Genomic DNA, 13,834 nt, shown 5'->3' with positions numbered 1-13,834 from the left:
CTCATTCCTACAAGAATACATGTTTTGCCTCGTTTAGGAAACCAGTCTCACTGAGTCCCTTTATTTTTGCCAACAATGCTGTTTCCACTGTACAAACAGCAAGGGTGAGACCTCCTAAGGGAGACCTCCTAAAACTGGGGAAGACCCCAAACTTTGCCTGTGTTCTTCCCTTATTTAGAGGAACTGAAAGCCAGATGCTTTGCACTGCTGAGCTGGGGTTGTGGGCACAGCCTGGGTGTGTGCTCAGTTCTGGGAGTGATCTCCTGCTTCTCCGCCGAAAAAACAGCCCTGAGGTGGGTGGTCGTAAGGGATGTTTCCCTGGGAGTCCCCAGAAACTCCACTGTGTTTGTCCAGTTGGTACTTAACTATAATTGCTGAGCAGGTAGGTGGCTTTCTGGACTCTGAAGGACCCAGAAGTTCAGCTGGAAAGGGGAGCAGGGTACTCTGCTCCCACTTAGGTGATGCTCTGCAGCAGCAGACCGGTTTCCAGCGCAGTGCGCGGCAGCGTGTTCGCTCTGCCATCTAGGGTCCAGGCTCACGGCGGGCTGCACGCCTCCAGCAAGGCTGTCCTCCTCGCAGAGAGGAGCTCTGACTTTTCTGCAGGTTGGACTGGAGAGGAAATTCCAGCTCTGAGCCCCTCGGGAGGGATTTCATGCAATGCACGCAATACATACGCGCACTGATGTGCTGCTCGGGGATGAGTCAGTGCAGGTGGCTTTGAGGCGGTGCCGCTGCCTGGATCTTCAGGAGAGGGAGATCCAGAGGTATCACCACCTTCTTTGGTCATCTCACTACTGAGCAGGAGCTGTTTTGTCTGAGATCACTTTTGTATTTACTATTTCAAACCCTTTCCACCAAGGAAAATGTGCTTCCATGTATTTGCTCCAGCGAAGCTCCGTTTGTGCATAGCAGGGAGCTGGGATTACGTGGTGCACCAGCTCTCCCAGTTAATCTATCATGCCTCGCTGTGTGCTGCCGTTTGGTTTAACCACTTAATTAAAACTGTCTTAATTGATTTATATTCACCGGCTCCTTCATGCTCTGATTTCAGTAGAAGCTTCAGCTGATTCAGGAGAAGGCAAAGAATAAAATCACATTTTAGCATTTGTCTTCTAAAGAAGGAATAGGGACCTGAAAAGACATGGAGACCGTGATCGTATCTTAGTGCAGAGAACCAGCCCCACACTGCTTTTGTGATTAAAAAGGAATCGAGCAGAAAGCTACAAAAATTAAAGAAATGCTGGATCAACAAAAACCTCACACCAGTGCTGACCAGTGGCAGAGGGAGAAAAAGAAGCAGCGAGGATTTCTACTCATTTTTGGTACTAGAAAGTTGGAGTGATAAAATGTGTCAGTGCATCTAAAACATTTGTTCAATAAATCATCAGGAAACATGTAATTGATAGGTCTGGTCACGGGGGAGTACCTGGGACTGACTCAAATGAAGCTGAGAAATCTCTGGAAGCCAAAGGGGAAAGAGGAGCTTGGGGGCATTTGTTTTATTTAGCATCGAAGTTGAATGGCTTAAAGAGTGATCTTACTGGCTTTTCAGTTGTATCCAAAAATCTCCTCTCTCCATCTCTGACTTGCCTCCTGTTAACAGTCCTTCAAGGGCAAGGAGATAAAAAAATCTGCTCGTGAGTTTTGTGTGAAAAATCTCATGTTCCATTATTCACCGAATTCCTTATCCACACCAAACTATAGAATCTTTTAAAGTGTGTCCCATGCCCTCTTCCCCTTCCTTCCACTTTATTTTATGTCTGTCTTTCTGTTTAGCTACATATTATTAACTTCCTTACATAAAAAGAGAGTGACCACCTTGTTGAAAAAGTTTTCTCCTTCCAGAAAGATCCTTTATGCCCAAAGCCACCATCAGGTGACTATTGACGGGAACAAGAGACACGGGTAAATGACAGCCCAGAGCACTGCTGGAGTAGCATTAAATGGGTCGGAGAGATTTCATTCACAATTCTGCCACTGAGTTATTGCACAGTTTCAGAAAGGAGAAAGGTTTCTGCCCACCTTGGGCTGGAAACCCAAATGCTGGAGTTAGGAGTTACAGGGATGAAAAGCTGGAGTTGGCTTTTTTTTCACCTTGGACCGAGAAATTCCAGGTGTCTTAAAATGGGTGCCCAAAATAGGACTGAAATTTTACAACCTGAGTCTTCCTCTTGTAACAACTCCTGCTTATCCCTCCAGTGAATAAGGAAGAAATGTTTCTTTAATTTTCAGGGATAGTATACGGTTTAATTAGTCAGCTAACAAGGCACAGAAATACCCAGACTGGGATTCTGCTTAGGAACGGAGCTTGGCAGAGTTTTTGGCAATGAGTTCATCCTGCAGAAGTTCACGCCCTGTCACTGCATATACCTCTTCAATCCCAAATAACCATGCTCGTTTGGGAAAACAACTTTTACTTAATTTCTTAAAACAGCTATTTTTGCCCGGCCGGAGTCAGCGGGCTGTAAACTCACTTGGGAGTGTCCCTGGGTTACCGCAATGTTGTTTTGTTATCGCAGCTCCTCAGGATCCAGTTCCTGGAATCCTGATAGACCATGCGGTAAAAAGCACAGAAGATAAAATATTCCTGCCCAGAGGATTTGAATAAAAGATCATTTTCCCTTGAGGAACTTTAGCTGTGAGAAGACCAGGTAGATGTGTTCCTATGATAGCCAGGGCAATTGCAATCCTAAGGAATTTGGATGGTTTGTATTCATACGAATTTCTTCTAAGGCTCCAGCATTTACTTCTGCTCCACAAAAAGGGACATTTACCACTGCACGGAAAAGGCTCCTCCTCATTTTTCCTCTGGACCAGACTATCAGGGCAGTTGAGGCCAACTGCCAAGAAAAAGCAACGCGTGGTGCTCCGGCGTGGTCTCCCCTCTCCGCTTGGTCAGCGTGTGAGCCAGGACTCCAGGTCTGCTGGGCAGCTCGGCTCCGCTCCGGCACAGCAGGTACCACGTCTGGCTCCACCGGCATCCCTGTTTGGGCGGTGGGGCAGCCGCAGGACAGCGTTTGGATGCAGCACATGCCAACGCACGAGCCTGTTCGGACAGGGGAATGTGATTTAGCAAGCTGAGAATTTTCCTGCTTGTCTCACTGGTGTGAAACATAACAAGATGAAATATAATGATGTTGTTTAAGTACACCTTAATGTGCTGTATCCATTGGGAAACGCTCGCACCTGGCCTTTTTTAATAGCTTTGGGGAGGATGGGAACGGCTGAAGGCTTCGAGCCGTCATCGGGTACAACCAGGGGACTGCTGTGCCTGGGCAAACTGTTCATTCTGCCAAGCCTCTTTCACTGCCTTGTCCAAATGACTGGCAGGCTTTTTAAAATCCAGGCACTGGTTCATCTAGGTTCTCGTACTTCATCTTTCTGGGAAAAAACATCAGTGTGGAGGGAAGGATTTTACTTTTTCCTTTTCTCTTGCAAAATGGAATGAGTGTTTCATCATCCAACCTCACTATGGAAAATACCGTCAGTCCATCCACTTCGCTCCTAGAGAGCTCTCCAAAATCCAGCGTGAGCTTTCTTAATTTAGGACTGATGCCTGGTAAGCAAGATAACCCGTGGGACAGACTAACGTCCCTTTCCAGTGCCATTCCCTGGCTCTGAACCCACGTCGATGACACCAGCCTCAATTTTTAGCATGCTGATAAGGAGCTGGCACGGGGGCGAAGAGCTTTGGTAACCATCCTTTATCCCTCAGGATGCGTCTGATGTCTAACCTTAGGAAAATCAATATTATTAAAGGACTCTGAAGGGACAGTGTCCTTGCAACTGAGGGCACTTGAGATTTCTGAGCTTGATTTTATACATCAGAAAGAAAAACATTGTCTAATCTTAGAAATAAGAAAGGGAGGTGTGAAGGTTTAATGCCAGGAAGGGTCAGGCCCTCAGTCACCCTCTTGCTCCTCTTCATTAGCTATTAAATATGTCCCCAAAGCACCAAGAAATCACCAGAAATAAACAAACAAAGTGAACAGAAGTGCAAAGAAAAATAAATGTGTATTTCATCTCATGAAGGTTAAATCTCTGGTATTTTTACTGAATGCAAATTTTCCATTCTGATGCTTTGAGGCTTAAATTAATGATTGTGATTATTTAATTTTCCTCCATTTCCCTTCGGATTGCAACCATCGCTGCTGTTCTAAATATCACACATATACAGTTTTGCAGCTGCCACAGTCATTCATGTGAAGGTACACGCTGTATCACGCTCAACGCTTCGGTGTAAAAGTCTGGGCTATGTTGCTTTTCCACGGTGCTAATGTAAAACCACCTGCGACTGTGTCGTTCGGCTTCTAGCTATTCCCTTAGAAAACTACAGGTCATTTCCTTGGCATCTGTCCCTATAAAATGTACATTGCACAAAGTCGTGATTGAAATGTACAGAGGAAATTACACATTCACCAAAAAAAAAAAAAAGTCCGATTGCTATTTTACAAGAGAAAGTGTGTACCATTCAATACATACAAAATGTTTTAAAATTGTACATAAGTACCAAAGGCATTATGAGAGATTCTTTGGAGATGAAACGAAAGTGCAAAAAAGCCAAGGCAACAGAGCAAATTAAAGGAAGCAAAGCAGCAGCTGCCTTTGCTTTCTAAAGGACAACCAAACTTCCACGCTCAGCTGAGCCCCAGATTTTCACGAGCGGGAGGCGAGGGCGTGCAGCACCTGCACTCGCGCCAAGCGAAAACGGCCTGTCCCGGGGCGAGATTCACCTCTTAACTCACCGTCGGGACAAAAGCGTGAACCATTTTTAGCCTAGTTAGGGCCAAATGAGCCAGATCCTGCTACAAACCGTGATAGCTTCAAGGTATCTCAGGGAAATGGCGACATACTCCAGCAATGGATGTACCCTTTGCTTAGAAACACATTTGGGACTGAAGTGGCTCTTACAGCTGATAACTTTGAACCTAGAGATGAATTTCAGGCCAATGCAAAAATCTGATCACTATTTTTTCAATGGCATCCAGCAGGATTTAACTGGAAAAGTTAGCTCTTCGTGCCTTCGTTTGATTTAGATTGAACATTGAAGGGTAAGTTCTACCCAATATAGATCTTATGTCTGTGAAAATATGGGCAAAATGAAATCCTAGAGGCCGATTCATTCAATGAGGTTGGTGAAATCTCTGTATAGGGGCAGTTGGAGTCTGGGGGCTGACCTGCTTGAAAAATCAAATTTATTGATTGTAACGTTGTCTTCTTTCATAATTCTAAGATCAAAAATGGGCTTTTGATGACTCTTTTCTTAAAGAAAAGTCTCTTAACTAGGGGCTTTCTTAAATACATAGGCAAAGGTAAGAGCAGGACCCACAGGGCAGCAGGATGCTCTGCCCGGGCAGCAGCCCGTACTGGGGCAATGGCAGGTTTGCAGGAGATGGTGGCACTGCCCATCAGCCAGCACCGCTGCCATCGGGGTCACCCTGTCACAGCACATAAATCCTTCACCCTTGGCTCTCCGATGGCCTAGGACAACTGCTTGGCCACACGTCTAGGAATGGGCTTTTCAGTTCACAGAAACACAGAATCACTAAGGTTGGAAAAGACCTGTAAGATCATCAAGTCCAGCCATCAACTAACACCACCATGCCCATTAAACCATGTCCCGCAGTGCCTCGTACACACGTGCACACAGTTTGGACTTGGAACTGGCACTGGCCGCTACATTCTTTTGTTTGTTTGTTTGAAAGGAAGCCAAAGGAATTATCATTTAAAGCAACTGCACCACTCTGCTGCGTGCCCTGTGCTGCCTTCAGAAGTGGGATTTCTCCTTGGGATGGCAGTTACACATCAATCCCCTTTGTGAATCTTCCTTTTTGATAGAAATACATTATTGAAATAGTCTTTTGATTTGGTTTGACCCACTCTCCCAGCTCCAAAAAAGAACTTTTTTTTTCCCCTGTGCATCTCAGATGCAGCTTTATCTGTTTTAAAGCGTGTGTGTGCATGTGGTTGTATACACATGCACATACAGCAATACATATATGCATGTACGCAAACAACATGCACACACTTTTGCAGCCAAAGTTGTGTTGTCCTTTTATCTTGCAGGTTATGACAAAGATAAACTGTGAACTTCATTCAATCTGTACAGAATTTACAGTTCAGATGAATAGCAATGAAAAATATATAGAAATACAGCAGTTGTTATGTATTTTTGGGCTGTGTGTTTGTTTTGTTCAGGTATTTTTGAAGTAACATTGCAGAAGCAATCTCACCTATTTTAGATTCCTGATAAAATCTGCTTAAAGAAGCATTCGAATGCAGTGTATTTCTTAACAAAACAGCATCTTCATTTTTCTCTTTTCCCAGTTATGTTGAGTCACATCACAAACTAGGCAGGTGACACTTTGTTTGGTGTCTGTTCAATGCACATACACTTATTACATGGAGTGATACCTATCAGCACTTGGCATGTAATGTGCAATCTGTGTGCAGTATATGTGGATAGTGTGCCAAAGTGACACCAAGCAAGATAAATTTCATAAATACAATGTCTATACTGGAGAAACAGGAATATAGTTTTAGTATGTGGAGCATTGCTGTAGAACAACAGTGGCACCCCACCCACCTATAAGAATTACTGATAAAAGAATAAAACATTGATAAGAATGATTTATTGAATCTCCTAAAGCATTTGATACACCACACAGCAACTGCAACTATGTTTAAAATCTGCCCTTGACTTAAAATAACAAAAACTCTGTCATTTATCACCTATATCTTGTTTTGCCTTAGTGTTCCTGAAATTCTCAGGTTATCTACCCTGTGCGTGAATTTTTTTGAGAAAAATAAAGTAAGTTCAAATTTTAGGGTTTGGGTTTGGATGGTGGAGAAGAGTAACCAACACAGAAGGGTCCCCATCCTGCCTGTTGGCAGGAGCATGGGGTATCTTCAGCTCCAGGGAAGATCATGGACCAATGTGAATAAAAAAGCAGGACAGAAAAGACCTGTCACCAGCTTAGATGGCTTCTCCTCAGGTCATCAGCAAGGCTGAACATGGTGCCGAGAGATGCTAAAGGACTGAGCCTGTTGCATCCACATCTGTAATAAATCCTTCCCATGAGCATTACTGCATACCTGAAATACTGGGTCACGGCCACTGTGTTGGTCAGGTTTAAAGGATTACTGTGAAATGCTGCTTCTACCTTTAACGGGAGGTGCCCATGGCATGCTAACGTAAGGAGGCATTTTCTCGTCTTGGCTTGCAAGGCTTGTGCCAACCTTTTCTTGTGTGGAGTGGGAAGGAGAGAGCATCTCTCCAGGTCCACAGCCATCAGTGTCAAATGTAGCCAAAGTTCCAGGGGAGGCTTCACCGGCAGCGTGACATCCAGCCTTGGTTTTGGGCCAGAACCATCCAAACTGGAGATTTTGGCATGGTTTCTACCTGAAACCATTAACCCTGCCCTAAAAATATAGGCGTAGCTGCAGGTGAAATCTAGCCTGAGCTTGGCACTGAGTTTTGGAAAGGTTTGTGGTTGCAGTTAGCTCAAGTTTCTCAGGACTAGGCAAACAGATGCTGCTTGAACAATTCATCTGTGGCTCTAGTTACAGGAATTAGGAGAGGGCAAGACGCTTCCAGGTTCACTGGCAGATTTAGAAATTGCACAGCTTGGACCAGCTGCTTTCCGTTTCTCCCCGTTATCGAGCTGGAGCCGGGCATGCAAAGCCACATGCGTGGACAGCCGAAGGGGACTGGCATCTCGAAAGCAGCTCTTGCTTCAGGGAGCAAAAGCATCAACACTGTTAGAGTCTGTAAGCCCTTCTCCGAGACGTTCAGCTTGACAAGAAAACCAGAACCAAACCCTCATCCCTGTTTCACCGCAATCAGCTAAAGCCAAGGGGACAAACCCTCACAGGGCGCTGTACGGAGGGGCAAAACAGACTCCATCCCTGCGCTGAAAGGCTCCAGCAGAACAAACCAGGGATGTGTTGAGGCCACGGTGGCTCAATGAGGAAACAAATAAATTGCCAATAAAAAGCAAAACTCTCAAGCTAACAAAACATGAAGACTCCCTGGTGCACCTAGTGATGCCAGGACAAATGCAAGTCTCAGAGCAGAGTTCTGGCATTACATCTTCACTTGTATATGGTCTGGACAAGGAAGGTGAGGATACGGGACCTGTGTCAAACTCGATTATGGCGGCAGCGCTGGGAGATGCAAGAGACTGCAAACACCAGCCCTGTGGGGAAACCCTGAAGGCCTTATGACAGCCTGGTATTGCAGCGGGGGGAACTGTGACAAAACATTTACGGAGACATGAAGGTAGCTCAGTGCCTCTCTGCAAGGAGAGCAAGAGATGCTTCCACAAGGAATGGATATGGCACAGCTGCGGGGTCCCCGAGACCCCAAAGGGCTGTAGATAAGGGTGGATGAAATTTCCAAAGAGGGGTTTCCAAAGTTTGGGAGTCACATCCCCCTCACCCCTCGGGCTGGGCTGCAGGCACAAACGCACATGCGCACCAGAGCTGGATGCAGGCGAGAGAACCCTACGGGAATTAATAGAGAAATATGGCGAGTCCCACCTGCATGGGTTCAAATGGCACCTCCTAAACGGAGATCAGGCCTCCATCCTTGGCACTGCCTGCCTTGGTCTGCCTGCTCCTCCAAACCCTCAGAAAGGGGTGTCTGGGATGCTCTTCTTCAAAGGCATCTGGATGGAAAGGAGGTTGCTATGCACAGCCAACACTATTAGTATTTTTTTCCTCCCCATGTACATGTTTCAAGGAACCACAGGTACAAACGTGGTTCTTTTACCCCTTAGTTACAAGCAGTAGAAGTGGAGTTCGTGCATGCTGTATCAGAGGGATGGGGCAATGATCAGTCGCAGCATGAAAAGACACTTGGTATATCAGTGTTACCTACAGAAGCACCGCAGCACCCTACGTGACGGGTCACTGGGAGGACGGCCTCTCCCAAAAACGATGCTTTTGGCAATGTCACCTCGTCAGGTACTACAGCAATCTGGGAGTGCAGATACAGCTGGAGCGTATTGCTGTCTACTCATCTCAGGCTGCATGCAGTAGCAGGCAAAATTGAGAGTACAGTCAGTGAGATAGTCTGGAAAGCACATTCATACGTTAAAAAGGACCCAGCTGCTCCTCCTGCAGCAGCCGCTCCTTGCCGCTACCTAAATTATAAGCGTGATTAATACTGTATCAAAATGTGTGTAATCCCTCTCCCTCTAGACACTAATATAAGGCAAGCAGTATTGTGTCACTGGGGCATCAAACACTAAGATATACTAAAGAAGATTCCTATGCATTATTATTATGCTTATTATTAAAAACCCCCCCTAGTGTTATTGTTAAAAAAACCAACCAACCCACACCCTTGCTCTGAGCAGATTTTGCCCTGTGATGCAGAAAAGTCAGGGTGTTTGTGTGCTAAAAGCAAGACTTTGCTTTTACACCGCTGAGCAGCAGGGACCCGCGCGGGGCTCGGAGGGGGCTGCCGCCCTCACCCCCGTGCCACGGCCCTCCATGTCGCAGCCTCAATGTTACTTGCAGGTGAAGGAGCTTTTGTATCTGATTTCCTTGTTTCTGGTTGACCAAAAGGAAGCTGATGAAAACAGAAGATGCTGGCCCGGGATGGAGAGTGCGTGAGAGAGGATGCAGGCGTGCGGGTGTGGGTCGGAGGACCACAGGGGTGCTGGGAAGAAAGGGATGGAGGCTCAGGGCTCAACCTGAGGGTTCACACCAGCGTGGATGGAGAAACACCCTTAGCCTGCTCCTGGGCTTTTTAACATTCCTAATAAAATACTCACTGCTGAGGGTCTTTAGATGGGATAACTCTGGGGAAAATTCCTTAGGAATTTCAGTTTCTCTTTTAATACTTACATTTTGTTTTTAGCAGTAATGTTGCTGTGACCACAGTGGTCTGAGGATATAAGGGAAATGAGGTTTGCAGTAGCTCCCTCTTGAGAAAAATACGAGTAAACGTGTTGTGTTTTTCTTTTCTCTTGGGTAACTGTTAGGAAGGGGAGCATTTGTATCTGAGGTGATGCTCTGGCTTCTCAGGTAGATTATACAAACTTGTCCTAAAAATTCACATAATTTAAAATCTTAAAAATCAATTAAAAATGTAAAAATATACCTATTTATCTGTAAATAGCAGTGACCCTGCAGAATTTATTTGGATCTGTTAAGCAGCATTTGAAACAAAATACATTTTTAGAAAAGCTGATCTATCACATAGTCTGTCTAAAGAAATACAATGGCTTTCTGAGCTGGACAAGAGGTTTGTTTTCAGTGAGTTCCTTGACATTTTTGTTTTAAAAATTATTAGTAAGAAAATGAGTCAACAAGGAAATTCACATACAAAAATCTGCACTTGAGTAACATTAAAGTCCCTTCCCAAATATTGGGAAATTCGACTTATGGCTAGTGCTCTGTTCCTATGTCTCGGGGTCACATTATGAAAGGCCTCCTGCACAGAGATTGTGACACCTCCAGCCACGTCTCCTGTTCGGAGGCATGAACTCCTCCGACAACTTCAACTCACGCTTGGACCTGAAGCACCCAAAAACTGACTGTGGCTTCAGGTCCCAGTCCCAGGGACTGCTCCATCCCGCAGGTGGGGCCATTTGCGGTATTTCTCTCCAAACCTAGACCCAGATTCAGAAAAAAAAAGTCCAAAAGTTTCTTGGAGACCAGATCCCAGGCTCTGGTCCAAGGCCATGGCTTCACATTCAGCAGAGATGCACCTGGAAACCAGGCTCTGTGCACGCAACCGCGCGCGGGCACCGGCGCCCCCGGAGCGGTTCGAGATGGCCTGCTGGAAATTTGGCTTTCACACCTTCTTCAGCTCTCCTCTGTCCACACTTGGCATTGTCTAAAACTTTTGCTTCTGTCCTCCAAAAAATACAGAACCAGGCTTGGGAGGAACAGGGGAGCAAAGACCAGCCCGAGAGAGGCTCAGCAGAGGGACAAAGTTTGCCCGTCCATCCTTTTAGAGGGCTTTATCACTGGGACTGCCTTACTAGCAAAACAAAACCAATTTATTTTGTTTTAATCAAGTGGTTAAGACTTCTTGTGGGAGATTACTATCAGGAGTGTGTGACACAGGCATGTGGGAATTGAGGGATTGAAAATGAATACTTTGCAGGGAGTATTGGTCTATGGTTTAGGATGGGAATGAAATTATTTATGTCACTAAGCAATGAGCAGGCTCTGTTATTGTTTACGCAGGCATAAATCATTTCACAGAAATAAGGAGCATTATTTGGAGTTAATTCTGGTGTAAGCTAACCCAAAAAAACCAGGTCTTTTTGCCTGGATGAATGAGAAGTGACGATTTACGGCATGGTTGCGGGTGGAGGCATGTCTTAGAATTTCTCTGAAATGATGCCACAGACAAAGGTGGAATATTTCTTACACCTTCTAAAAAAAATGCTATGTGAATTTTTTAGCAGCAAGATACTATCTGTGCTGCATATATATAAAACCAGTTTTCTGTAATCAGTGATTGTGGGACAAATCCAACACCTTTTAAAGCTACAAGTCAGATGATCTTTATAAACTCTGGTACGGTAACTTGAAGTGGGGAAAACACAATTCTTCCTACGCAGTCCCTAAAGGAGGTAAAAGACTGCCAGATTTCAGCCTGTGGAGAACTCAGAGGACACAGTGGAACTGCGTCTCCTCGGGACACGCTGGCAGTTATCTGCTTTCAAGGGTGTAACATCACCTGGGCAGGAGGAAGGGATTTTGCAATAAGAACTAGGAAATGGACATTCAAAATAAACCCAAGAGGGCTTCAAAATTAGGACATGATGAAAATTGCCTCCCGCAAAAATTGTGCCTTGAAGTCCTGTTGACTTTGCCTCCTATATGAAAGACCAGTCATGCACCTGTGCTGCAACAGGACCGCATGACATCATCCTCATGCTCATCTGCCGTTCCTCCCTTTGTATCACGCCCTTCTGCACCAAATTTCCAACAGGCCTCAAAAAGTATTTGCAAACAAATAAGATAATAAATCTTTGTCATCTCTGACTTGGAGAAAATTTAGAGCAAGCAGCTGGCTGGAGCAATGTTGATTTTGCCTCACCCAATGCAATTCCCATTCTTGTGTTCACCAGAAAACACATGCCACCAAGTCTGATTTGGGACCTGCTGACATTTCTTGCTCTACCAGAAGGCATCTCATTTTGCAACAAGCCAGGGGCAAATCTGCACAATTTGCAGCCATTTTGCATTCAAAGATTTCTCCATATGGAATTCAAGGGCATCACTGGGTTCACTTTGCACAAAGAAACCTGGAGCGAAAAGGAGTTTGGGAGCACAAGCAGAGAGGGAAAAATTGCAGGAGGTAACAAAAAAATGGATCAAATGGGAAAGAAAGGAACTAGCATGGCTGGAAGCCCAGGTTCCCTCTAAGAAAAATGTTTTCCCCTCCTGAATGGTGAAAAATGGCAGAAAAAAATTGTGCAGAGCCTTTCCCCACTCCTCAATCCCATCTGAAGACCCGCGTATTGGTCCTGAGCACTAGCAAAAGGATGGTTTTATTTCCTGCCCGCAAGCTGTCAGACTGCACCCACATCTTCCCTAAGGCCAAAATAGTCCTGGGTCTCCCCTGGTTGCTGCTTCTGGTCAAGCAAACAGGAGGAGAGAAAAAGGCTGTGATTCTCCCTTCGCCCCAAGGAAGTCAATGTTCAACCTCTCAAAGGCCACACAGAAATGAAGTTGTCACCTAAATATCCTTAACAGGCTCTTGATACGACGCAGGGAAGATGTGGAGAGTCGGGGTTTGAAATCACAGACACAGCCCCAGCAGGAAACACGCACGGGATTTGGGCTGCAGATGCATGGGAGGGTTCAGAGGCACAACGCCAGCCATGGTATCCCAACCCTGGAGATGGACCCCAAACACACTTTTCCTCATTCACCTCCTTGCAAAAAAAACCCCCAACCCTGTCCATCTAAAGGATCACTTTGTGACTTCGTTTTGGTCCCAAAAGAAACTTTGAGCATCACTTTTCCCCTTGCCTTCCCCCAGCTGAGTGAGCTGCTGAGGTTCTCAGTAATGACACAATGATCTTTCCAAGAGAAAGCACTTTAACAACAACGAAATGGGACAGACTTGGATTGGCACAACTTGCGGGCAAGCACAGGTAAGAGGCTTCGAGAGACCATGAAGAAACAAAGAAGCACCTCTTAACTCAGCTTGAGGGATCCAAACAAAACTGAAGGGTGTCCCGAGAACATGGGTGTGAGATCCCTGGCAGGGCAGAAGAAGAAAGGGAAGATTTTCACGGGGCATAGTGTGTGCAAAAGTGTTCAGGCACAATGCAAACTGTAAGAAAACTGCCTGCTCTGACCAACAGGGCTTCAAAAGGATGGAGCTCAGCACTTAACGCGCAGCAACGCGGGGACCACAGCATCTTGTATACCCACCCTCTCCCTTTGGCCTGGTGGCTGTGCCTCCACAACGGCACCGTTGGCCACCAGAATGGCTTCACACCATGACAGTCCTCCAGAGGGGTTGGCTTTGGCTTGCCTTTGCTTCCAAAGCACCTCCAGGTCCGTTGTCAACGGGAGGAGAGATAATTAAATATAATACATGGTTTAAAACATAAAATTCCAGCCCTGCAGTCTCTTGTTCTCCTTCTCTGTCTTGTTTCTCTGCCCTCTGGGTTGTCTCTCTTACTGCACTCAAGCTCATATTTCTGAGTTTTTCAGTTTCCTAAGATGGGATAACTTCCAAACCATTCTGGTTCAGAGCAGTATCCTAACCTGTCCCACTTTGAGGCCATGTCTTCTGTCCATGCAAATATTCCAGCCACCATCCCTCTCCTCCAGGGGCTTATGCAACACT

Source organism: Gavia stellata, chromosome 20 (genome assembly GCF_030936135.1).
Source record: "Gavia stellata isolate bGavSte3 chromosome 20, bGavSte3.hap2, whole genome shotgun sequence".
In the NCBI taxonomy this organism is placed as follows: domain Eukaryota; kingdom Metazoa; phylum Chordata; class Aves; order Gaviiformes; family Gaviidae; genus Gavia; species Gavia stellata.
This window is presented reverse-complemented; position numbering follows the sequence as displayed.